The sequence below is a fragment of the Notamacropus eugenii genome, chromosome 5 (genome assembly GCF_028372415.1).
Source record: "Notamacropus eugenii isolate mMacEug1 chromosome 5, mMacEug1.pri_v2, whole genome shotgun sequence".
Taxonomy (NCBI): Eukaryota; Metazoa; Chordata; class Mammalia; order Diprotodontia; family Macropodidae; genus Notamacropus; species Notamacropus eugenii.
Window position 1 is genome coordinate 174409968 of NC_092876.1, and position 27130 is coordinate 174437097.

Sequence of the window (27130 nt, forward strand, 5' to 3'; positions counted from 1 at the left end):
AACCTCAAAAGATATCCGCAAGATTTAGTCAATTTGGGGCCTGAATATCATTGCCAGAAAGGATGGTGAGAAGGAAAGAGAAGTGGATGGGGGGTGATGGGTGAAAACAATCTTTAACATTAAGAGGAAGGAGGGGAAGCAATGAGAATTATTCACTCCCATTAAACACTCCCATGTTTTTGGGTTTTTTTTATTACTATCTTCCCTTTCTTTTAGCCATTTCTTTACTAAATGCACAAAAGGGCTGTTTTCTAATGGGGTTTCTGGTTCAACAGGTTGGCAGGAGAGAAGCTGATGGTGAGTCCAGCAGTTTGCTAAAATATAGGTCACCTTAAATCATCACTTAGGAAATGGCTAGTCTGCTTTTCATAGCAAGACACTGAAGAAAATTGCACTGAGTAGCTGCCTAGAGATTGATGCAGTGGGAATAATCTATTTCTTCTTCTCAGTGAGCAAATACCCAGCAGGAAAGGTAGGTAGGAAGAGAAAGTGTTTGCTCCAAACAAACAACCCTTGGCCCTTTAAGGAAGGTCTGCAACTGAACTAAAATTAGTTCCCAAGAATCCAGATAAGAGGCGTCTTAATCAAATAAAAAAAGCATTAGGCTTTAATCTCCAGCACTTTAGTAACCGCCCAGTTTGTTTTAAATCTTGATTGAAAGAATTATCCTGACAAGAAAATTAGTAGTAAGTCAATAGACCTGTGGCCCAAAGATAGGGCCTTAAGTAAGCAGGGGAAAAAAATCACTGGGACTCACATATTCTGCCTTCTCTTCTGCCAACACACATCTGGGCAGGCAGGCAGCTGGCTCCCATAGAATCTCCTGGACTGGCTGGGTGGGTAAAGTTCATTATGATTTTAGCCATGAAACCATGAAGTGCAGGTAATCATATTTTAAAAAGATAAGGGACATGACTAGAAAAGAACTCAGCTTCATGAAGAAATTCTAATTTTCAGCAGTCATGGGTGGAAAATCAATACCACTCTCTGATGCAAAATGAGGCCTGAGCTTGATAAAGCTTTTTCCCCTTTTCTCTTTGAAAAAAAAAAGAAAAAGAAACATCATAAAGTTCAGAAAAAAAGAAAGGAGAGAAGGACAGAAAGAAGATAGGAAGGAAAAAAGGAGGAATAAAAGGGAAATGGCCCACAACGGGTTCTCTGTGCTGACTGAATTTGTGTTTTTCTGAACTATTCTTCCCCGTCAGGTGCTGCACGGATTTTCCTTGACCACAATCTAATTCCATCCATGCTTGTCACAAATGTATCTTGTTTTTTTGATTCAGGCAGTCTTCTCCATTCTACTTATTTGTACTCCTTCTCCCTCCACCTCCTCTTTCTCAAATGTTTTGCCATCCACTATGCTCCTGGTTGTTTGAGCAAAAGTAGACTCCCCCATTTAGTACCCCTTCCCTCAGTCTTCTTTTTTCTTTCTCTGGAGTTCTTGAGCTTTGTGAACCCGAAGCTGAAACTTCCACAGAATCATTGGTGCCATCATCATGATGAATGAATAAATGAATAAATGAATGAGAGGTTGCTGTTTGTCCTTCGTTCCCGAAAAGGACCATGACATCAGGGAGGTGAAGTCGTGGCATGCAAGTACATTAGATTTAAGTGAGGCAGGGCTGTGCAAAGTCACCAGCCTCACTTTCACCTCTGGAACCATCTGGGTCCAGTGGCAAGATACAGATCAGGGTGACTTGAGATGATCCAGGATGTAGTGCGGGACCTTGGCCTTTTTAACCTATAGTCTTTAAAGGATCTCGGTTCAAGCATTTATTAAGTACTTGCTATGGATAACATGATGACATGATGATGACAATAATGATGAACCCAAGAGTCTTGGGAACAGCACTGCCTCCAGCCCAGTGCCCTCAGTCATTGTTTTGGGAAGCAGTCTCTCTGGCAGAGATACAAGTCAGCAACTGCAGGTGCTACAGCTACTGAAAACACAGAAAATAATCAGGGAGTAAACTATGTTCCAGGCACTGTGCTAAGTGCTCAGGAACACAAATAGAAAACACTTTCTCTCCTCTCAGGGAACTTAAATTCTAATGGAGAAAGATGATACAACATGGAAGGTGCCAGCATAGAAAGATGCCATGGTCCTTAGTTTACAGGAGTAAAGTGAATGACAATGACTCTATGAATGTCATTCCTACTGATAAAATCAAATTCATTTCTGACTTTGAGTTACATGATAGCGACAAGGACTTTGGTGGCAACTTTAAAGGCTTCCTATAGCTTCTTGGACCAAATACAAAATGCTCCGTTTGGCATTCAAAGTCCTTTATAACCTAGCCCCCTCGTACCTTTCCTGTGTTCCTACATTTACTCCCTGACATATACTCTTTGATCCAGTGACACTGACTGTTCCATCAACAAGAGTCTCCAAGTCTTGGCTCCAGGTATTTTTCTCTGGCTGTCTCCCATGCCTGGAATGCTCTCCCTCTTCTCTTGTAACTACTGCCCTCCCTGGCTGCTTCCTTTCAGTCTCGACTAAAATCTCACCTTCTACAGGAAGCCTCTCCTCTGCTAATTATTTTCCATTTATCTTGTATACAACTTGCTTTGTATATATTTGTTTGCATGTTGTCTTTCCCAGTATGCTGTAAGCTCCTTGAAGGAACGGATTGTCTCTTGCCCCCTTTGGTATCCCCAGTGCTTATCCTAATGCCTGGCACATAGTAGTAGGCCCTTAACAAATGCTTATTGATTGTTGATTTTTTCTGGGTCTTTGGTAGGTGTGATTGTGGCATCTGCAGGAGCAGTTGCCGGGCTGCGTTGTGATGAAGATTGCTTCCCAGAATGAGGGCTGAGGGCACTGGGCTGGAGGCAGTGGATATTCCTGAGGCTCTTGGGTTCATCATCATCATCATCATCACCGATGTTTCTGTATGTTATTATCTTCTTGTCATTGTCATATGTTACTACTTCTCCCTCCTTTTCTACACTGACACAAGGTACTTTGTGGAAGGGGCAGCTGGGTGGCACAGTGGGTAGAGTGCTAAGCCTAAGTCAGGAAGACTCATCTTCTTGAGTTCAAATCTGACCTCAGATACTAGGTGTATGACACTGGGTAAGTCACTTAACCTTATTTGGCTCAGTTTCCTCATCTGTAAAATGAACTGGAGAAGGAAATGGCAAATTACTCCAGCATCTTTGTGATCCAAATAGGGTCACAAAGAGTAGAACACAACCAAACAACAACAACATTGTGGAAGGAAGTCTTGGATTCTCTATAATAGATGATACGAGAGGGAATTGGTTTCAAGTCAAGCATTCTTAATCCTAGGCAGTTTGTTATTTCTTTGTCAGTGAGATCTCACTTTAGGGAACTAAGTGGTACAGTAGATAGTTAGGTCTGAAGCTAGAAAGACCTGAGTTCAAATCTGACCCTAGATACTTACCAGCTATGTGACTCTAAGTGAATCATTTAACCTCCGACTGCCTCAATATCCTTAAATATGAAATGGGGATAAGGATAGCACCTTCTAGGGTTGTTATGAGGATCACATGAGATAATATTTATAAAGCACTTAGGACGGTGTACACAGTAATGCTTAACATCATGCTTATTTGCTTCCTTTCCAGGTTGTATGAGGAAAGAAGCCACTGCACTCCATCCAGGTAAACCACTGGACAGAAACAGTCTTACCCATGCCTGTGTGGTCTTGTCTCCCTTTTTTTTTTTTTTCACTTCCCCTTCAGGAAAGGCTCAATGGCAGCCTTGCCTTTTTGCTGGAGCATTCATTCTAGAAGAATCAGCAATCACATCCATGACTATAGCTAAAGTTATTTTATATTGAGTCCATCACAGTTGGTTCTCATTATTTAAATAATACAAGCAGCAATAATGCTACTGTGATAACTACTACTAATAAATTCTATGACAAATAATAACCTGCTTTAACATACCACTAGAAACCTGAATTTAAGAATATTTTAGAAAATATGTCCTACAAAAGAGGTAGAGCTGTTTAGTAGAAAGATGGTCTTGGATACGGGAAAGTAGTCCTAGGCTCAAGTGCCACCAATAGCACACTGTGTCTACATGACCCTGAGTAAGTCATTTAACCTCTCACTGCCCCAGTTAATCCTTTGAGACTCTAAGTTGCAAAATAATTGCTAATCTGCATTGGTGGACTATGCTATCTCACTGGGATTTCCTTACACTGACGAAATAAATCACAGGTACAAACCATCCGTTCCCCTCAACTGAAAACACTACAGTGTGCTTCAGGATAATGTCAACGGATCTGATATTCTGCTATTGGATAGGACTAGTGTTTACTAGGACTCATTGTGAGATCCGTCCCACCTAGTGGTACTGGTGCCAAAGTTAACACAGAAAATTACTAAGGTAGTATATCGTTTTGACAAAGAAGCAAAAATAAATGTAGAACCTCAGAAATATTATAGATCCATAGACAAGTTAGAAGAGACCTTGGAAGTCATTCAACTATGTTGGATTCTATTCAATTTGATTCCACAACCCAACACCTATGAGTCTCCTTTACAGTAGGTTCAAGAAATTATTATTTCAGAGATAGAAAGGATTTCATTATCTGAACAGTTTATAGTACCTCTTTCATGCTTAGTCATCAATTTAGAAGGGGTTGCTTGCCACATTTGTAAGGGAGGTACTTTAGTGGAAGGATGATGGGGTTGGACTCATGAGACCTAGATTCTTATTCTATACTGGACACTCACTATATGTATAGTCAGGCCTAAGTCTTTGAACCTTGGTTTTCTAATCTGGAAAATGGGAATAAAATAACTGTTTTACCTCACAGAGTTCTTTTGAAGAAGGTGTTTTGTAAACCTTGAAGCAGTTAAAAGATGAGCTTTTACTATTAAGATAATTATATCTAAATCACAGATTTTAAAATGATATTTGGGCAACAACCAGCTACCTAGAGGCAGTTATGTAGGGGATAGAGAGGTAGGTCTGAATCAGGCAGACCTGAGTTCAAATCAAGCCTCAGACACTTACTAGGTGTGTGATCCTGGGCAAGTCACTTCATCTTGGTCTGCCTTAATTTCCTCAGCTTTAAAATAGATATATTAACAGTACTACCCCACGGGGCTATTGTGAGGATCAAATGAAATAAAATTTGTAAATTTTACATAGCGCATAATAAATGCTTATTCCCTCCTCTTCCCCATGATTTAACTGTTAAAATAAATATTTTAAAATTTTTGTATGCATCTATTCATTAAATATAGATGTATATAAAATAACAATAGTCATTTAAAAGAATGGGTTCCTTTAGACTGTTCTACTTTTTAACTAGAATAGCGTAATTGTTGCCCCCAAATTTTAAATCTTAAGTCCTTTTGAATAACTTGCAAAATGTAATAAATGATAAATGGCAATTTGATAAATAACATGTTATAATGAATATTACATGCATAGGGGTTGGGGAACCCAGTTCTTACAGAGAAATGGACTTCTAGAAAGTTCAAGGCAATTCCATCTATTGCTAAGAATTCGGCACCAAATTAAAACCTATCCTTGGTATAGTCAACAGTTTACCTGAGTAAACCTTGGAGGATGATGGCACCATCTGCCTCCTTGGCTTCACTGGTTGTAAGCAACAGGTCTAGGGGACTATATTTTCTGAACGCAAAATGGGAGATGAGACAAAACTTCTTTTCTCTACGCCATTTGTACAATCCTTCCATGTACCAAAGGAACCTTAATGTTTACCATCTCCTGATCATTCTGTATTCAGGCTATTCTAGTTTTCATGCCTTTGTTTTTAGTACCCAGTTGGTTTCCTGTATGTATGTCTTTCATGTTTTCTCGATTGGAGGGTAAGTTCCTTCAAGCATGATTCAATGGAAAGAGGAGTGGATTCCACATTTGAATCCTGGCTGTCATTTACTACTACCTGTGTCTAAGCTGCTTAACCTCTTTGGGTCTCAGTTTCTCAATCTGTAAAATGAGAAGGTTGAATTACAGGACATCTCAGATCCCTTCCAGCTCTCAATTTATAAGCCTATAATCTTTTAGTTCTATTGTATTTCCCAAAACATCCAGCTAGTCCCAGACACACCATAGATGGTTAGGAAAGGCTTAGTGAATGAATGATGAATAATTTTTCTGAAGCTTCTTGGAAGGCAAAGCTAGTTTCTAAGAGTGAGCTGACCTGGGATTGAAGCCAGCTTCTTGAAGGTGTCACCTGGACTCAGGACATTAGTTCATTTGAATGCCTGGCCAAATACGTCCACTGAGATGCAGGGGTCCGTCTTCCAACAAACACAGCTCCAAGTCTCACATTTTTATATGCTATGTTACACACATCATTTCTGAACCTCTCAGAGCCCATGCATTTCTGAGCATTGGCAATCAAGCAGAAAGTTCTGGGGCAAGCTGTGAAATCTCTGAAATGAAAATCAATTCCATCTCCATTTCATGGAGACTAATGTGGCATTTACAACATAAACAATCACTTCTGTTAGGGAGGAAAATTAAAAGCTGCACTACATAAAGGCACAATGTTTAAAGTTCTGGTGGAAATGAGCACTTGGCTTTGAGATGATTACAAAGGGAATTGGGAAAAAAACAGAAAAAGGGAAAAAGAAAAAAAAGGGCTTCTAACAATTCAGAAGTGCAGAGGTTTCATAATACAAATTTGCCATTACTAAAACCACTGGCCTTAGCTTAAGCCTCTGGAAAAATGTACCTTAGGATTTACATGAGAAAACTAGGGGAGGTGTTTTCTTCGATCTCAAAAGTCATGACCATTTCCCCCAGTGCTCAGCAGAATAGTCTGCTGTCCTAAGTGCCTGAGGGGAAAAATTTAAGACTTGGAGAGGGAAGTAAAAATGCTTATAGATAAGCCTTAATATTTGAGCAGAACACAATGAGTCCTTTTCCTATTCTGACCTCACATTCAGATCTATTGTTTTAGAATCCCATGTGTTTCTGAGAGAAGAATATCAAGCATTTTCTTCAGATCAAAATTAGAAGAAGATTCTAGAGACACAATTCTGTTATAAACAGAGCCTTAAGAATAGGAGTCAGGATACAAGATTTAGTAGCTACTGTTTGATCTTGGGTGAGGGTTTTTTTTTTTAACCTCCCAGTTTCTTCATCTGCAAAATTAAAGGTTTGGATTAGATGATCACTAAGATTCCTTCCAGCTCTTAAAACTTAAGATTCCTAGACTCATTTACATGTGTTGCTCTTTAAAGCATCCATTTCTGCCAATCAGGAGGTATTCATTTACATAATGACTCTGATTGGCTCATCAACCAAAGTTTTCATGGAAATCTGGTACAGTCAGGTACCCAGCAACCATAGTCCTTGCTAAGAGATTTACTAAACAATAGCTCCTGACCTTGACAGTTCAGACTGACAAACGACTAACCAGAAACTTACTGATGTTTCCCTAAAACTAGCCCACACAGTTATGAACATGCTGTCACGAAATCCCATTTAGCTGCTGCCTTTTTATAAATTGCACTAATGTGAAAATGTTGCCTTATTATAGTTAGGTTTATTTTTAAATAATATTACGAATATATGATTGTGTTACCTATATCATTCTATTTCTGTTTACCACGGAATAATTAGTAGTAATACTATTTGGGGAGCATAGTTATATCTACATTATTTAATTTGAAGCCAGATACATAGGTAATAAAGGAGAGGAGTCAATATTTAATTCTTCTCTGAGGAATACGCCCGCTACCTAGGGTATGACTTGCTTATATATGCCAAAGAGTCACCTGACCTGACAGTCTGATTTACCTTGATCCATGTACCAATTTGTTAGATGCCCCCACCCCCTTAAAAAGTGCTAATCACTTTTTTTTTCAGGATAAAAGATAGACAGGAAACACTGCACAAATTGCTCGCTATCGTCCAAAAATGCTAATCGCTTATGAACATCTAAATTATGGCTTGAGACCTTGCATGATAAGGTAAGAAAACAGTGTCTGTGCATACACAGCTATTATTTACCAATGTCAGAAATAACTATCACATTTGCATAACTGTGGGGCTAGATGACAATTTCTCCCTTGAAACTGCTTCCCCTGCAGAAAAAGCAGTGACTGGTATGAATTGGGGTGGTTTTTTTTTTAACTTCTGACAACATGGAGTGAGGACTTCTCTGAATCAGTGAGGAGAGAAAAATGTTAGCTTGGAAAATGAGTTTTCTCTACTCCAGAAATACAATTAAAAACACTTCATCTTTTATGCATTCTGGACTCATGCTAAAAAAAAATCATTAATACTTTGTTCAGTAGTCATGGGATAAACGTGTTCACTATGCACGGTGTGTTCTTGGTGGGTTCTACGGGAATGGGTATGAGGTTGAGATTAGATCATTAACTGGACTAGGACAAGAGCTCCTCTTAACCTCATTAAGTTTACTAGAGAAGTTCTTTCAGTGGTATAAAGAAGACCATACAGAGACGTTGGCCCCAAGGCCATAAATGGCAAGATATTTACTCAGTACGGAGTAAGTTAGAGAAGCATTGGGTCTTTTACACCTCCTTTCCCTATGGAACATTCACTGGAATTTTCTCTGGTCTGAACTTGTTTCCTGGAAGAGAGGTTGTTTCAAACCATCACTCCAACTCATCATCCATTGTTTCATTGCTACCTCCTATGGGAAGGAAGGAGAGGAAGAAAAGAAGGAAGGAAAGGCAGAAAGGAAGGAAGAAAGGAATGAGGGAAGGAAGCATTTATGAAGCACTTTGTAAATATTATCTCAGATGAGTCTCTCAAAAACCCACAGGTGTTATTATGAGCCCCATTTAAAAACGAGAAAACTTAGCGAGGCAGAGGTTAAGCGACTTGCCTAGCGTCATAGAGCAAGGAAGTATCTGAGGCCACATTCGAACTCAGGTCTTCCTGACTCCTGGCCCAGAACTTTACCCACTGTGTCATCTAGCTGCTTCTCCAAAGTTTTTCCTGCTTCCCTCAGTTGTTAGCATCATCACCTGCAGAAGGGAGTTTGTATTTCCTTTGTACGTAGTTTGTTTTTCTTTATACGAAAACTGGACATTTGCACTGAGGTATGCAGAGCACATCACTTATCATTTATCACTTGATGTTCACATTTATCTGTGAACATGTTTTGCCCAGTAGAATATAAGCTCCTTGAGGACAGAGATTTTTCCCCCTTTTTTCTTTGTATCCTCAGCACCTAGCATAATATTTTGCATATAGTAGGCATAATGAATGTGCGTTAGATTGGGTTGGGTGAGAGCTAGGAATTTCAGAGGAGTCAGATTCCCTTCTGTTTTTTACCTACAATCTTCTGGCACCATTCTGGGTGCTTCCCCCAAATCACCTTTTCTCGGCAGATGATGCTGCAGTTGTACTTTGTGGCTTATGCTAGCAGTTGGAGTTTTTATATAAAGTTATCAATTTGTTGGGGTTTTTTATGCAACATATTTTTACTGAGTGCCTACTCATTGGTAAAGCACTGAACTATTATGCATATGAAAATATATAACATACAGTCCCTATTTCCAAGAACCTTGTAATTTAACTGGGAAGATAAGACCACACAGATGAAAAATTAAATAACATTTAATAACAACATGACATAACAATACAAGAGATGACGTTTCTCATCTGTAAGATGAGGGAGTTGTATTAAGTAATCTCTAAGGTCCTTTTAGCTCTAAATCCTGTGGTCCTATGGCACAAAGTAGAAGATGATGAAGTTCTTGCAAAGATAGAACACTGAACTTGAAATAAGAAGACCTGGATCTTGTAGGTGCTTGGGCTGTAGAGCTACCACTTATGGATTATGTGACTACATGCAAGGGCATGTCATTTAACTTTTCAACATCATAATTTCCTCATCCATATAGTACATGATCTACCTTAGAGTTGTTGCAATGAACTATATGGGTAAAATACTCTATAAATTTTAGGTACTATAATAAATGAGCTGTACAGATATTAAGTGCCATGGATTCTCAGGAAAGGGGTCATTCTGAGATCAGAATGTCTGGAGGATGCTACACTTACAGTTGATTTCACCAGAACTCTGACAAATCAAACAAGGCCATTTGCATCATCTTCTGGGAATGCTTGGGTTCCAAAGTGGATTTATCAGGTTATCTGGAATCCATTCAAGTATTCAAGGACAAGACCAAAGGGGGAACAAAAAAAGAGAGATTCTGGGCTTGAATTCTGTTCCTGATACTTATTACTTACAGACGTTGAGTAAGAATTTCTCTGGCTTGAGTTCCCTTTATCTATAAAATAAAGAAGTCAAGTTAGGAGACATCTAAACTAATTCTAAATGTTGGTCCCTATGATCCCAAATATTCAGGAGGGAAGTGACTGTCTCTGATATCAACTGACCAGGGGAGGGCAGAGGTACCAGGAGGAGTGAAAGATTGTGTGCCAGGTCAGGATAGTCACTGATAAAGAAAAAAGAGGGGAAGGTGACAAAAAGAAGAAAAGGGATAAGTTTGTATCAGGCTACTATGATCAAGTGAAGATTACAAAGAAGCAAATCCCTTCGTAAGGTCACCAGAGGGGAATAAAACTGCTGTATGCAGGAAATCCAGGACAGCACCTTTCCTGTTGTAGGCAGTTATGAATTGACCCTAGCTTCTCTCGATATTCAGCCCATTCCTAGCCTCTCTGCTGGTCACCAGCAGAGGGCAGCACTAGGATCATGTTCCTCAGGCCTTGCAGCTGGTAGATAGTAAGTGAAAAGCTGAAAATCTTCCCCCTTTCTTTTCCTTACTATATGTGGTTAGTTGTTGACAGTTTAATGTAAATGCACTGAAGTGACAAGATTAGTAAATGGGAAAAGGCTTTAAAAAGCAAATACATGGCTAACACACAGAGCAGTTTATATGGTTATTACTCCAAGACTGAGTAACTCTTAATACTAATCTGTAAAACTATAATTACTCTATGGATTCAGTATCAAAAGATTTTAAAATCCCCAAAGTCACTATAGGATATTTTCTCTGCTCAGTGGCTGGGGGCTGGTACAGAGTAGTTACCTACAACGTTCTTACTTGGTTTTATCTTCTACAAAATCTTTCAGGGAACCTCCCCAGAAACTCTCTCTCCCTGCTTACAATCTCATTTGCTCATCTCTAATTCTAAATTTTCCATAATTGAATTGTATTGCAGATCTCAGAGTTGTTCATCTCAGATAAGTATGCTGTTCAATGTCTCAGCCCCCTTCCCCCAATTCCTTAGCCCTTCATAGTGCTGCGATGCTTTTAGAGTTCATTTTAGCTTAGAGAGATGTGGGTAGATGTAAAATTGGTGGTCATATGTACAGACACATGATCTTCACTGGAAGGCCCATCCCCTCTCCCAAACTTTTGCAGGACTGAATCAGAGAGTTTGGGCTGCTGGATTTGTGTGGAGAAACAGAACATCCCAGGATTGCCATGTCTATGGACTTTGTCATGCCAAATCTTCATGGTCAATATCAGTATAGCTTGGGCAGGTATTCTATATATTTCTTGCCTTTGATGCTACCAACCTTTATGCCACAACTATCACAAATGGAAATGAAGCTGGAACTTGGTGGGGTAGGAGATAGCCTGGTATAGAGTATTGAAAGGCAAAGGGTTCAAATCCACATTCTGATACTTATAACCTTGGAGACCTTGAGAAAGTCACTTAGTTTCACCCTAGGGATCATTCGCAGGCTCTGGAAAATGAGGCATTAGACTAGTGGCCTTTGAGGTGCCTTCAAGTTGCAGATCTCTGATTGCTTTTGCCACCCAGTGCTTCCCTTTGGTAGTAAGATTATATCCTGAAGTCTTCACTATTGTGCCTTCACAGATTAAGGTGTCTCAGGTTCAAACTTTGGAAGCAGGGGAAGGCAATAGTCCTGCATACCAACCTTTCACTCACAGTCCCAATCTACCCTAAACTACTTTTCCAAATGCAGCATAATCACTGCTAGTCTAAGAATTTAGGAGGATCTTTCTCATTCTCATGGTAGAAATGCCCACAGTCAGAAAAGAACAGGACTGTGCCAATGGTCTGCTCATTCATTCTCCGATTCTCTTTCCTTCTGTTCATTCATTCTTTTACTTTCCTTCCTCTACCCATCTGCTTTCCTCCTTTTTTTCCTAGGGAGCTATTTGGCACAATGGATATAGCACTGGACCTCAGGTCAAGAAGATTTCAGTTCAAATTTGGCTTCAGACATTTACTATCTGTGTCATCCTGGGAAAGTCATTTAACCTCTGTCTTTCTAAGTTTCCTTATCTATAAAGTGGGGATAATAACAACACCTATCTCCCAAAGTTGTTGTGAGGATCAAATTATAAAATATTTGTAAACACCTTAGCACAATGCCCGGCACAGAGTGAGTGTATGTTTCCTTATTCTATTCATTCATCCACTTTTCCTATTTCCTTCCTTCCTTCTTTTTTCCTTTTTCTTTTCCTTAACTATCTTCCCTTCCATCCATTATTCACTTGACTTTAGCAATTTACTCATTCACTTTATTTCTATCACTCTTTACTCAATCCTGCCACTCTTTCAACAAGCATTCACTAAATACCTACTAAACTGAGAGCCCCATCCACTTTAGAGGCTGGGGGTAGGGGATAGATGTGAAGAAATGTATAGAATCTTACAGAAGAAAAATAAACCCTGGTCCTGGCCTTGGGAATCTAGTGTAGCTAGGGATAGGAAGCATGCATGAAATGACCTGTGGAGAATATCAAGCAAGATTTCCAAGAGTTCACCAAGACCAGTGTGCCAGGACTAAGGATGAGGAGCAATCATAATCAAACTGACTTGATTAGAAATGTTTCCTTACCTTATTCTATCTCTTCTCCCATGGGCTATGAAAGCTAGAAACTCCAATGAATCAAACTGCTCAGTTTTTAGGTGACATTCTAAGTTTCCTGATCTTTGATCCCTTTTATTTTTTTCCTTCCTTTTCTCTCCAATATCTGCCCCTCACCTCACTACATTTGAAGTGCTCCTGTCATTCCTTCTTTGGAGAGGGCAAAGAGAGGTGGGGCTGCACAGATGCCCAGTGATATTTCAGAAACTCTAATTAAGAGGAAGATTATTCATGCCATTTGAGTTTTAAAAGGTATTCAGATCAGAATGAATAAAATGCTCACTTCTTTTCTGTCTAACCCACTCACCCATACACCCTAGGGCACAAATGAAAAGTAACTCACTTTCTTCAGAAAAAAAAGCATCAGACAGTAGGTCATTCTGGTCAGTAGGTCAGAAGCAATGATGTCTACAATTCTGGAAATTATCTCTTCCGTTGTGGATCTTTCCTCAAACTCTTCTTTTCCTAGATAGAAACTCTCTCTTTCTGTCTCTCTCTCTCTTTTTCTGGCTTTCTCTCCCTCTCTCTTTCTCTCTCTCTCTCTTTCTGACTTTCTTTCTCCCCTCCCCCCTCCCCCCATTAAGTATCAAGTATAAGCCCTTGAACCTATACTGCTACTTATTCTCCTAGCTCCTATTCCCATTATCTCTTGTATTAATCTCTCCCCTGGGACATTCAGCTTAGTTGACCTAAGAGCTGTCCCTGGTCCTGCTCTTAATGAACTGAAATACAGTATGACTTTTCTTTCAGTACTTCCTCACTCAATGTTTTGGCCCTCTCCTATCTCCATTCACAACTCTTCAGAGCTTTACTGGGCACAAGTTCTAATTATTCTATCACAATTCCTTTCTATCCATATCCACTCAGCCACCAAGCCCTCTTGCTTTTTCTTCCCAATATCATTCATAGTCATCCATCTTTTTCAATTTCTACTGCTATCACATCACTTGGTTTCATGCAATAGATTCCTTACTGGCCTCTCTATGTCTAATATCTCTGCTCCCTCCATCATATCCATTCTTTATACTAGCTGTTAGACTAATCTTCCTAAAACACTATTTTGAACATTTCCTTGCTCAAAAGACTTTGATAGCTCCCCATTGCCGACATGATCATCTAAACTCCTTAGCCTGCCATTCAAAGTTTTCTATATTCTGTCTTCGATGTACCTTCCCAGCTTTCTGACTACTCCCCCCCTTCTAAAACCCAATTCCAGAAAAATTGGTTTAATGAGTCAAGAATCATGGCTTATGCTTCTTTGCCTCACTCATGGTATTTTGCAAAAAGTAACTGCTCAATAAATATTTGTTGATTTTATTCAATTTCCTGTCAATTTCTAGTCCATCCAAATATTAGAATTCTCTAAACCCGTATTTATATCACACATACATCACATAGCTCTTGCTAATAACAAAAAGGGGTAATAAAACTCTGACTTGTTTAATTTGGAGAGGGTCCTGTTGATGACAAGGTGGAGAGTGAGAAGTAACAGTAAGATTTGCTCAAAGTATGCAACATCTTAATTATTTTCTACTATTTCAATCATTCAACCATCATTGATTAAGTATTTACTATGTCTTAAAGCACAATGCCAGGTACTGGTGATACAATGAAAGAAGAAAAATAAAAACAGTTTCTGTTCTTGAGGAACTTTCATTTTACTCATGAAACAATTCAAATAACCACAGAATCTTGGAGGTGGAAAGAGCTTCAAAGATCAAGTCCTATATACATACATATATACATATATATATATATGAAGAGGAATTAAGCCATATGTATATATGTGTGTGTACATATATGTATATATGTATGTTGTGTATACACACATATGAATTTCCTTCTTGACAAGCCCAAGAGATGCATCCAGCCTCTGTATGATGGCCTACAGGAAAATGGCACCTAATAAACCTCCTGCAGTGGCTCATTATAATTTCAGACAGCTCTGATTTCCCCCAGCCCAAACTGTTAATGAATGCTCTTTCCTACCTTGAACTGCTTTACGTTCACTTTGTATATGACCTGCATTGAATTATCCTTACACATGTTGCATCCCTTCATTAGCTCTGAGAGGACAAGACCTATTTATTTTTGTCTTTATATCCTCATGGCCTTACACATTATAGGCACTTGGGAAATGATGGCTGTTGCATGAAAACTAAACTTAACCTCTCTATAGCTTCCACTCATTGCTCCCAGCTCTGTCTTCTGAGGCCATACAGAACTGAACTCTTTCACCGGAAATTCCCTCAAACATTTGTCTCTTCCTTAAATCTCTTTAGGTGATGAAAATCCCTAGATCTCTTTCATATGAGCTCATGTCTATCCATGCCTCTCCCACACTGTATTTGCACAGATGATATTTTTCACAAATGCAATATTTCTTATTAAGATGCCTGCTCCCAATTGTCTTAGGACAGACACCATTAAGACAAAGTAAGTTTACAATGAATTTATGGTCAGTTTATTTTTATCATTTGATTTGTAATGTCCACGTCTGTAAAAATGAATACCACAAGGTATAACTTTGTCAAAATTCATTTAAAGTTCATTTAAACATAGTCAAATGCCCATTAAACCTATGGAGAGCAGAACCCCTCTCCTCTCCTCCACTTTCCTTTCTGGGACTCTTGTTTCCACCGCCTGCTCCCATTTGTGGTATATCCTGAAGGTTAATTGGGTACTGTAAAGGATAGTCCTTTGTTATTACTTCAAATAATGGAAAAGTCCTCCTGAGGACAGAACAGGGACTCTTAAACAAAAAACAAACATGGTACTGCTTGACTGGCTAAAATATCTTCCAGAGGCTCAGCTCACTGCTTTTCATCTTCCTTATTATAGGTTTCCATAATGCTGTATCTTAACAGGTTTGTGGCTTTTCCATTTAGCCCTGGAATAAACAATGTTCTGATAATTGCCGGGTCATTGTTATTTACTTCTGTAATTTTTTTAAAAATAGAAAACCCTTTTCCTTTGGGCTACAGCAGGAGGGTAAAACTATAATTTCCTTCCTAGTCTCTCTTTAATGAGGTCAAAGGGCAGAAGAAGGAAGTTGGGCAGTTTTCAAGGAAATGTACAACAACAAAGTCGACCTCAGACTAAAGAGTAAAAAAATAACTCAGTCTTTAAGGGGAAATTCATTGTCAAGGGCTTCTGGGGGGGTGGTAATCAAACTCCAGTTATAGGGTAAGGAGGCAATGGTACCAGGTGCCAACCAGATAGGGTTATAGTTGACCATTTCTTCCCTCAATTAAATCTGTTTTTCTCAATTTGTAAGCCAGGTAGGGAAGGTCCCCCATCACCCACTGCTCTGTGATTTCTATAGTAACCTTATTTGACTGATTCCATTATCAGCATTCTGAGCCCAGCCAGGCTATAAAGATGCTATTAGCTCAGTAAATTCCCTTTCTTGTTTTGATGTTTACATCCACTTTCCCACAATCCATTGCTTTTGCCAATCCTCTAGGGGTGGCAGCTAGTATTATTTTTATCTCTAATGTTGTGAGTGGGTAAAGTGATCATCTATTAGGACATCCAAAACCATTCTCCAGCTATAGTATCTCTCTTCCCTCCCCTCCCCTCTCTTCTTTTTCAAATCCCTCTTGGTGGCTGAGAACAGTAGGAGTCCATCACCGACAGCACGTCATCTATCCCTGACAGCTCTGGTGCTATAATACGGGCCTGCCAAACCTATTACAGTAATGACAGTGTTGCAGAATTAGAACATACACTCCTACATGGAGAAGAAAAAAATGAGGGGGAGAAGAAATAGGATTATAATCTTGTGATTTTAAAAAAAATGTTGGATTGTCTTTTCCTCATCTTTTCTTCCAGTAAAAAAAAAAAAAAAAGATAACACAACCAATCAGTTAACCATACAACTCATTAAAGAACTTTGCTGCAAATGCACTGATATTGTTTAGGTCCCTTGGAGCCATTAAAAGTAGACTATTAGGCCTTGTGCTACAGCTCACACTGCCATTCCATAATAATTCTCCAAAATGGGGCATGTTCAAGAGTATACTTTTGGATAGGATTTTACTAGTCTCACTAGGAATTTATGGAATTAACTTTTTGCCTTGGGTTGTTGGGTTTGGGGAGGGAAGCAGGAACTTAATCATCATCCTTCTGGCTGGGGATCCTAAAACACTTTAGATAATTATGATAATTAAGGTGCTTTGTTTAGAGTAATTAGTCCCTAGGATTTCATCTTAGAGACAAGGGAAGCTAATTGCCTGGATCTCACAGAATGGGAAACCAAGGCACAGAGGAGTTACTCATTGTCATGAGTAAAGGCATATAAAACAAATGGGGAAGGAGCTAGGCAGGAGTTCCTTTTGACCAAGAGACTGATCCCTCACATTGGATGGAGGTTTGAGTTGAAGTGTTATACACCTTCTTAACATTCTCTGTATAAATTGAAAAGGAAAAAAATTTGCAAATTATGGCATGCTGGGGTGGGTTTTAACATAGCAGATGTGCCCAACTCTGAGTTTCCTAGGGTTCCTGCTGAGCCATGGATGTTCAAAAAGAGATACATGATGCATTTCATCTCATTAGTTTTCTTGCTGAGACAGCACATTGGTGGAAGAACCTAAGCCTTCCCTTGATGGTCACTACATAAACAGAGAAGGGCAGATCAGGGTCATGTACAACTCACCACCCAAGAGCATAGGAGAGGGAAAAAAAAAAACAAAAGAAAGGATCTGGTTTGTTCTCTGGTCTTTCTTTCTTTGTCTCTCTGTCTCTCATATAAAAGACTAGAGTTCTGTTTGGAATAGCTGAGTACCTCCCTACGTCTGACATATAGGGGTGCATCCAGGTGGAAAGCAAAACACATATCATTACTAAAAAAATTTAAAATATATTTGATAGCCTGCCTGCGAGATCCTAACTCTGTTTGGTCATTACAACCAGGTCCAGGGGGTTTCCTAAGTACTGATATGAATAGGAGTCTGGACAAGCAGTGATCCTCAGTCATTCCCTACTCTCTTCTAGAATCATGTTAGTCATTTAAGTAAATTTCAGTATGCATTAAGTATTGAAGGTGCATCATGGTAAAATAGATACAAGTCTGGATTTTGAATTAGTAAAATGGTTCAATTATCACCTTTGCTACTTACAAGATGTAGACAGTAAAGGAGTGAAGAAGTCCTGGATTTGGAGTTGGAGGATTTGGGTTTAAATTTTTGTTCTGTTACTTAGTAGACCTATGACCTTGGGCAAGTAACTTAAATTTTTTGTGCTTCAGTTTCATTGTGTGTAAAACAGGGCTAATAATACACATAGCACCTATGTCACAAGGGTATGGTAATGATGAAATTATATGATATACTTAGAGATCTTTGTGAACTTTAAAGCACAACAGAAATATCATTTTTGGAGTACCTAAAACAGTGGTGTACATGAATTGCTTGGGACAAGCAATAATTTTGATATGACTTTATTTTGATTCAATAATGGTCATGAGTGTGTGCTTCTACAGATACTAAACTGATAAAGAATGTTTGACTTTGACTAGATAAAACCCAATCACGGTAGTTTTCCCACCTCTAGCTAGGCTTTTTTTTGTCAGTTTAGTGCTAAATTTTATGGTAGATATACTTTTTTATGCTCTCTTTTACTGTGCTTTTTAATTCTGTGGTTTTTAAATATGGATATGCCCAAGGAATTATGCAAAAGTTGTAGGTCTTAAAAGAAACACATTAATGGTTATTTGAGATATTACAGTCATAGTTGGTATAAGGAAGTCAAGTGTTTCAAGAATCATTCAAGCCCACAAAAAAATAAAAAAGGATCAGTTGCACTGAATCCTAAAGGGGAGGTTGGTGAAAAATGAAAAACAATACAAAGAAGTCATAAACTCCAGCTGGAAAACAGCCTATTTAATCCTGAGAAAATAAGCAAAGGTCTTCAAAGTGACAATTGCTGGAAAGGTTGTTGTTAATTCTTCTTCTACGGTTCTGACTAGTTTCTTGAAATGGGAAGAACAGTGAGAAGACTAGTAAAAAAAAAAAAAAACCAGCTACTAAGCATCACTATGAAGAAAAATAATTTCTCATTGTGCAAGACAATATAAAAAATGATGTAATGAAGATTCATAAAAGGCGACTTTTATTGTTGAAGGTTACTTTTTCATTCAAGGTTATAAGAAAAACTATTGTCAGAAGAAGTCCACAAGAGCCCGTCAGATCTAGGTAGCTTTATCAGAGTGTAGGCTTTGAGCTTTCTGGTTTCAGTGGGTTTGTAAGTTTTGTTCTAACTGAAGGAATCATAAACTCTTATAACTATATTGATATAATGAGAAGAAAAATTGTACTCAAATTATCTAATTTCCAAATGAGGAAAGGAATACCACAACATAGTGTTGCACCATGCCACAGGCTTGAGGCTATGAAATTTCTTTGAAAAATTTAGATAGACATGCTTCAGTTGCCTGGGAATTTGCCGGATTTGAACCTAATTGAAAACTATGGTCTATAGTCAAGGCTAGATTTGGGAAAATGGACTATTTGACAATCTTATGTGTAACACTCAATGCAATATGTAGTTTCATGCTGAATAATTTAATATATGTCCAAAACTTGTGAACTCAATTCCAAATCATGTAAAATGTGGTTGCCGCAAAAGTAGGTGATATGATACATTAAATTTTTTAAGGTGTGAAAAGTTGTAAGGTTTGTTGTGTAAATCAATAATTTAATTATTTTGCTTTGTCTCAGTTCATCTCCACCCCAAAGAGAAGACAGTTCTAGACCCAAAGGAGTTTACAATATGGGAGGGGAGATAAGACATAGGAATATAAAATGCTAAAATTTTACATACACCACATATAACCACAAATTAGTACAAGGCCCAACACGTAGTAAATGCTTAGTAAATTCTTTATTTAATCTTAACCTAATCAAACCTTGAATTCTCATTTAAATGCAAACTATTTTTAATAGATAAAGATGATGATCTATGGTAGAGAAGGTCCTGTCATGGAAGGGACCCTGGCCAGAGCAAAAATACATCAAATTGTATTCAGATCAAAACAAGTAACTATTAAGCACCTAAATTATGTAAGATACTTGGTAAGACACCATCCCTGCTCTATTGGAGTTTATAGTCTATAAAAGAGTGAGAAGACATGTACAAAATCACTACCACTGAAAGTGGAATGCTAAAATGTAATTAAATTCAATTTAAGAGGTTAAAAGTTTGATGTTAGTTCACAGATAGCAGAGAAAACTGTGTGAATAAGGAATGCTTCATGGAGGAGGTAATATAGAATTTGATCTGGGTCTTGAAGGACAAACAGGAAATTGAATGAGATCCCCTAGGGAAGGATATTCCAAGTTGAGGGAATACTTTGAGCAAAAGCATAGCATAGAGCCAGGGAATTGTGTTAAGGAACAGTAAGTAGTTTGGTTTGGCTCAAAATACAAAGGTGCAGTGGGACTTATAAATGGAAAGGGTAGATTAGGATTAGATTGTTGAGGACTTTGAATGGCAAGTTCAGAGTTTTGGGGCTTATTATGAAGGCAATGGGGAGCCCTGAATGTGTTTGAGCAAGGGAGTGATGGAATTACGACCTTGCTTTAGAAAAATCAATTCTTCTTATAGATTGTGACAGGTAAGAGGCGGGGAAAGATGGAGAACAAGGAGTATATTGCTCCTCCTCTCTCCAATATCTAATTTCAAATACAAAAAGGATGTAAACTGTAAAAGAGAAAGAATGGTTGATTTGCATATGAGGCTGTGGTATTTGCATACTCTCCATTTAATGCCAAAATGCATAGAAATTTCCAGTGATCCTGCTCTTTCTTGCTAACACCTGTGGCTTCTCCTTTCTCTCATTTTCTTCATTCATCCATTCATTTAGGAGGGTGTTATTAAACACCAAAGGATTTAAGAGCCAAAAAGTTTTTGGTTTTATGGATAAAACCCAGAGAAGGGAAACAACTCCATAAAGTCATACAAAGAGGATGCATTAAGTGCCATCTGTGTGCCCAGCCCTCTGGGAGATATGGGACAAGCAGAATCGTGACCCCTGCCCTCAAGGAGTTCACACTTTACTCAGTTAACCTCTACCCCAGTGGTGTTAGCAGAGTCCATTCAAATGACTCATTGGGCACCAGGTAGGAGTTCTGACCCCACCTATAAAACTTGCAGCTTTTCTACTCTCCAAATTTTCAATCAATGCAAAAGCACCTCCCCAAGGTGAGCTGAACAAGCCCGACCTTGGAGCTAGGCTGGGGAAAAAACGATTGGAAGCCTTGGGTGCCATTTCATAGAATCTTAGAACTATACAATATTAGAGCAGAAAAAGATCTTATAGATCATCTCATTCTGTCCCCTTATTTTAGAGAAAGAACACTGGATTTGGAGCCAGAAGACACGAGTCTGACTCCTGGCATTCCCATTTAATAGCTGTGTGATTTTGTCAGGTCTGTCTCTGCGCCTCAGCTTCTTCCCCTGTGAAAAGGGAACAATAATATGCCAGCTTATCCATGAGGTTCTTATGAGAATTCAATGAGGAAATGTATATAAGATTTGTAACACTGCTATATAAAGTTGGGCTGTTATCATTAGGAAAAGACATAGTATAGACTGAGAACTAGTTTCAAAGACCTGGGTTCAAGTCCTGCCTCTGACATCCTGGCTGACCTTGGGCAAGTCACTTAACCTCTGTCAGACTCAGTTTCCTCGTGTTTAAGGGGATGATAATAATAGCACCTACCTCTCGAGGTTGTCATGTGGGTTGAATAAGATATGTGTTGACAATCATTTGATATCATTTGAACCTCAATAAGGGCCAGAGCCTGAACTAATCAACCAGAAGAACCTGGACCTAATAGTTTCTTTGTTCTCTGAGTAAACTCAGAGAATACCTCTTCCTATGTAAACAAGGCAAGATGGGGCATACTTAAAAGCATTTTTTTCTGTTTATGGCCATCAAAGATGAGACCCTTAACCTGAGACACTATCTTGAATAATGGTACTTTTTCCACACCTCAATATTTTATGGACATATACTATGTTATGGCATGTTAATGGTAAAGAAAACACAGATATCCTGGGTCATAATTTCAATTGACACTTTGCCAGCTCTCTTATCTTATTGTATTTAACCACCTATTCAATTAAGAAAATTCCTTTCTCTTAATATGGTTAAACCTATATGGAGATCATAAATTTGAGTGACATAGAGACCCTGAGTTGGGATTGTTCTAAAACATACTTAAGGCTGGTCATTCTTTTATCAGACAGTCAGAATTCACATTTTGGCTCCTTGTATATACATGTTAAGCTCACTTCAGCTAGCTTTAAGGGAATAAACAATAATCAAACTTTCAGGTTGACAGTGTAAAGGATTTTGCAAACTTTAAAGTGCTATTAAAATGATAGCTATTCTTATTATTACTATACCCAAATGTCTCACCTTTTGGCACCTTTTTGCCAACTTTGAACACTAACTCTCCATCCTTCCTAATGTAAAAATCTCTGTCCTCCCCTTTCTTTTTCTCTTCCTTCCTCTGAGGGTGCTGTTGGGAGATCTGTGTATTTATCCCCTTCTCCTACAGAAGAAACCTAAGCTAAGGCTCCTGTTGCTAGTAGGTCAGTCGTCTCTCTATTCCTGTCACTCCAGTCACGACAGCCCTGCGGGTCATCGAGTGGGATGAGCATGCTGAGTCACGATGGGCTGTGTGATTCATTTGTGCTAGGGAGATCTGAATAGATAATAATTCTCTACATATGGCAATTAGCAGAATCTCTTTTAAAAAAATGCCTTGATGGTTATAAAAAGGAAGGAGGCTGCATAATTCTTGTAGCAAATAACTACTTAGTTGGACGATTATGCAAAGGTTTTGAAATGACCTGATATTTCCGTGCAATGAGTGGGAGAGATGTCTCCAACTTCTCATCTTCAACCTCTCTACTTGCGTCACAAATAGAGCGTTGGACAAACACTGTTAACATCTCAGCGCTCCACTGGGGCAAGAGCACTGTCTCAGGGGTCAGGGGATATGGGTTCTCATCCTACTTCTGACATGTATTAACTGTGTCACCCTGGACAAGCCACCTAATAATCTCTTCAGTTTTCTCATCTATAATGAGGGGATTGGATCAGGTGACTTCTGAGGTTATCTAGGAGATAGGTTTTACAATGAATAGAGTGCTGGATTTATAGTCAAGAAGATCTGAATTCAAATCCTGCCTTAGGCACTAACTAGCTGTGTTACCCCAAGCAAATCACTGAATCTCTCTCTACCTCAATTTCTTCATCTGTACAATGGGGATAACAATAACCTTTAACTCAGAGGGTTGCTATGGGGATCAAATGAGATAATACATGGAACATGCTTTATAAAACTTGAAGTGCTACATAAATACTAAATCTTATTATTGTCATTATTATTTCCCTTTCAACCCCAAATTCATAATCTTAACTCCACTTTCAGCATCCTATTCCTTGACCTATACTAAAAGAAAGAGGTGGGGGGGGGGATTGAGTGGGGCAGTCCATGACCTCAAATGCATCCTGCTTATGGTCTATCATCTCATCCCTCCTTTGTTAGTTTCCTTCCTCTCTTTTCTGGGTCCAGAAAGTCAGAATAATTTGAGAGCCTTACCCTCCAATAACTGAATCTCCCTACCTTTCTGGGGAAGCAAAGTGAGGCTCCTAATTATTTTCTAAACAAATAGTAACCAGGGCACAAGTTCATTCTTCTGACTTCATTCTTTTCTCCCCTAGTTTACCAGGATTAGCAGCTTGGATTGAATTTCCAGGTCTTGGATGGGGAACGGGGGAGAGGGATGGAGGAAAAAGTGGTACAAATTCATTTACTAAATAAAGCAAATAAGAAGAAATATGATCTTAGATTTTCAGGGACAGCATGAATTCCTGGTCTACTTGATCTTAAAAGCTAGGACTTAGGAGATGTGGGTTATTGTTTCCAGCTCATGAGCTTGGGCAAAAATCTTGGTATCCTAAACTGTCAAGTGAGATGGTCTCTACAATCCTCTCCAGCTTTCAAATGTTCTCATTCTATTGTATAGCTCTGAACTGACACTGTTCTCTTTTTCTAATTTTGTTCTGGCAGAGATTTGGTGGGGGCAGAGAAGGAAGCTGTGTTAGTGTGGGGGATATGCATCGGAAGATGAGTTGAAGGCTGAGCCACATTCTAATTCAGAGGAGGTTTCAAGAGAAAGAGGAAGTAGCTTTAAACACTTCATTGCTAAAACAGTGTTGATAAACAGGCCACCCTTGAAATGCCAAGGAAGGTCTCAGGTCCTGAGACAGTCAAAATGGTTGTGGGGAGGCATGGAGGATCAGGACAGGTACAAGAAAGCCAGCATGTGAGTGGGGAAGGAGGAGAATGATTGACAAGCTGCTAATGGAAGTATTTCAGAAGGTGCTCATCACCTTCACACCCAAGCCCCCACACCCTGATTATTCAACAGTTCCTGCAGAGACTGACTAGTGCAGCCAGAAAGAGAAAGTGTTCACAAATGTTGGGAAGAACTAAATTAAGAGATGAAGAGAAAAATCTTCTCTAACCTTCACCTGAACTGAGCTTGGGGTGAGAGGGGGTGGGGGTTTGGTAATGTTAGGGATCTAGATGGGAGGCTGCTGAATTTTTTATCAGCTCCCTAAGGGTATCCAAATCTGTGTCCCTTTCTATATTACCAGAGTCCAGAAAGTGAAGTGGCCTGCTTATTTCAGAGTCCCCAGCAACATAGGATTATCAGTATTTAAAGTCAGATGAGACCTTAAAGATTATCACTGCATACTACTCCTCCCCATGTTACAAAAGAAGGAGCTGAGTCCTAAAAAGAATGATCTTTTTCTAGGTCACAAATTGAAACTGGAAGTAGACTAGGGGTCAGAAAACTTTTGTCCAGAGGAGTGAAAGGATTGACTCTCATCTCAGTTCCCCAGCCCTAGGGCATCCCTTGGTCCCGATCCATAAGGGTACCATTTTACCAGGAGTGACGCGGGTAGGGAGTATCTGACTCTAGAGTTCCTGGGAGCAATCACAACATAGATTACGGAACTGATACCTTCTAGATTGAATACCTGTGGAGACACTGCCTAGAAAATATCAAGGACCAAGGCAAGCTAATGGAATGGAGAGCACTGAATGGGAAGTCATTGGGTTCAATATCTGCTTTCCTTCTTACCTGTGCAGACAGTTAAGTAGCAGTACCTATTACTTTACTATTATGGAGATGTTTTTTAATGTATTTCAATTCATCTGTAAAATCAGGGGGCTAGTCTAGATGATCTAAAATTCTCTCCAGAGGAGGATAGGTGATATAGTCGATGGCCCCTGGACCTTGAGTCAGGAAGATATGAGTTCCAGTTTGGCCTTAGACGCTGACTAGTGCTGTGACATTGGGAAAATCACTTAACCTCTGTCTGCCACAGTTTTCCTCCTCATTTGTAAAATGATGATGACGCCTCCCAGGGTTGTTGTGAGGATAGATCAGGTAATATTTGTAAAGCATTTTGCAAACCTTAAAGCATTGCATAAACGTTAGCTATGATTACAGAGCACTGACCAATGTGGAGAATATGTGCTTGGCACTGTAAGTGCTGGGGATACCAAAAAATGAGAAAAAGACAGTCCTTGCCATCAGGGCGCTCATGTTCTGATGGGGAGACAACATGGAAAAAACTATGTACAGAGTCGATGGAAGATAAAAGAGGAATGGTCTTCTGGGCCTAAAAGGGAGAGGAGAGGAAGCAGAAGTACCTGAAAACGACAACATTCCCTACATTCTAGCCTAGTTAGTAACTTGCCCCTTGGGTCCCTATTTGGGAGAGGAATAGGAAGGGAAGAGAGCTGATTCTCTCCTCCCCAGGTCAGCACTGCTTGCAAGGCTACTCTAGGGGGCCTTCCTGCCTCAGTACCAGGGTGCCTGTGTATTCCCAAAAAGGTAGCATGGAGGGGGAAGCATTACTTTAGGCCCTCTTGACTTTGCCTCTCCTTGGCCATGGCTGCTTTGTCTTCTGGGGATGACGTACACATTCTGCATGGCAAGCTGCACATTTGCCATTCCCAGAAATATATCAGGGAAGAAACAGGAGCTGGAGACACTCTCCTCCAGGGGACGGGAATGAGCATACATTTATGCTGTGTGCACATCTTCCTCGGGGCAGGAGGGTGGATTGGGCTCCATCAGATTTTTTCAACCCTAGAGAGACAATCCTTCATTTGGACTGGGGGAGTCTGCAGGAGATGTGGGGTTGGTTTCTCCAGGGCAGGGTTCACTCAGAGATGCTGACCCATCTTCTGTTCTGCTTTCTACATGGAAACCAGACTGACAGCTTGGCTCCTGCTCCTGTTTGGCTTTACACTCCCCGAGGTTCTATTTTTAAAGTTGCCACATGGGCTGGGCTCTGGGCTGTTTGATGATTTGAGCCAGCAGGCTGTTGAGCCACAGTAGAACTGGGACCCTTGGCTTTCCTATTTGGATTTTGCCTTAACAAAATCCTGTTAGGACACCCTTTTAGCTAATTCATATGGTCAGAAAACACAGGATGCTGTTTTCCCTAACCAGCAGGCAAAAAAAAAACAAACAAAAAAACCCCAAACAACTCTCCCACCTCTCAAAATATTCCCCAAACTTCAAGCCCTAGAACATTTTGCTAATCAGAAAAATAGCAGCATCTCACACCAGTTATTCTACAAAGGAATATGTACACTGTGGGGAGCAAAGAAAAGGGGCTGTTTGCCACATGTGCTTACTTAAGGAATAGATCGATTTTTAAAAAATCCAGATAGATGCTTTGGAAGTTGGTTCTAGACATTGAAATGGAATTCTCTTCAGTCCTACTGAGTTAAGCACCAATGTACATATCTTTCTGATCAGCATGGAAGCTTCCTCTAAAGTGAACTTTCTGCTGGGGATAAATGTTGGTAACTCTTTGACTGTGATGCCTATCCCAGCTCTCTGAGAGATAACTGTGAACTCTAAGCCAGCACCACTCTCTTCTGCCTCCTGAAAAAGCCCAGATTTCATTTGTATTCCCCTCCACTGACAGCCCTGGTACACCCACTGTGTTTGGCTCTGCCTGCGGGAGATCACTAGGTAAACTGGACAGCACTGATGAGTGACTGCCTGATCTTTTCCCCAGGCCCCAGATACCCAGGTATACATGTTCAAATCAGCACCCTGCTGTTTCAGCTGTTTCTTCAAAGTTTCTTTGAGTACTGAGCTTATAGAATAGGGCTGAAAAATTCCAAGAAGAGATGGCCTTGGGAGTTTGGTAGCTTTTACTTGAGAGGAGAGAGCTATGGATCATAGGAGAGTAGCCTTTT

General features: G+C 39.5%; 1 protein-coding gene and 1 pseudogene across 2 annotated transcripts in view; one reads left to right on the forward strand and one right to left on the reverse strand.

Moving 5' to 3' along the window:
- Nucleotides 1-27130, reverse strand: part of KIRREL3 (kirre like nephrin family adhesion molecule 3) — a 757177-nt gene that overhangs the window by 448672 nt on the left and 281375 nt on the right. The gene's annotated exons all lie outside the window — the stretch shown is intronic.
- LOC140503205 (large ribosomal subunit protein uL23 pseudogene) overlaps nucleotides 2806-27130 on the forward strand; it is a 123056-nt pseudogene continuing 98731 nt past the window's right edge.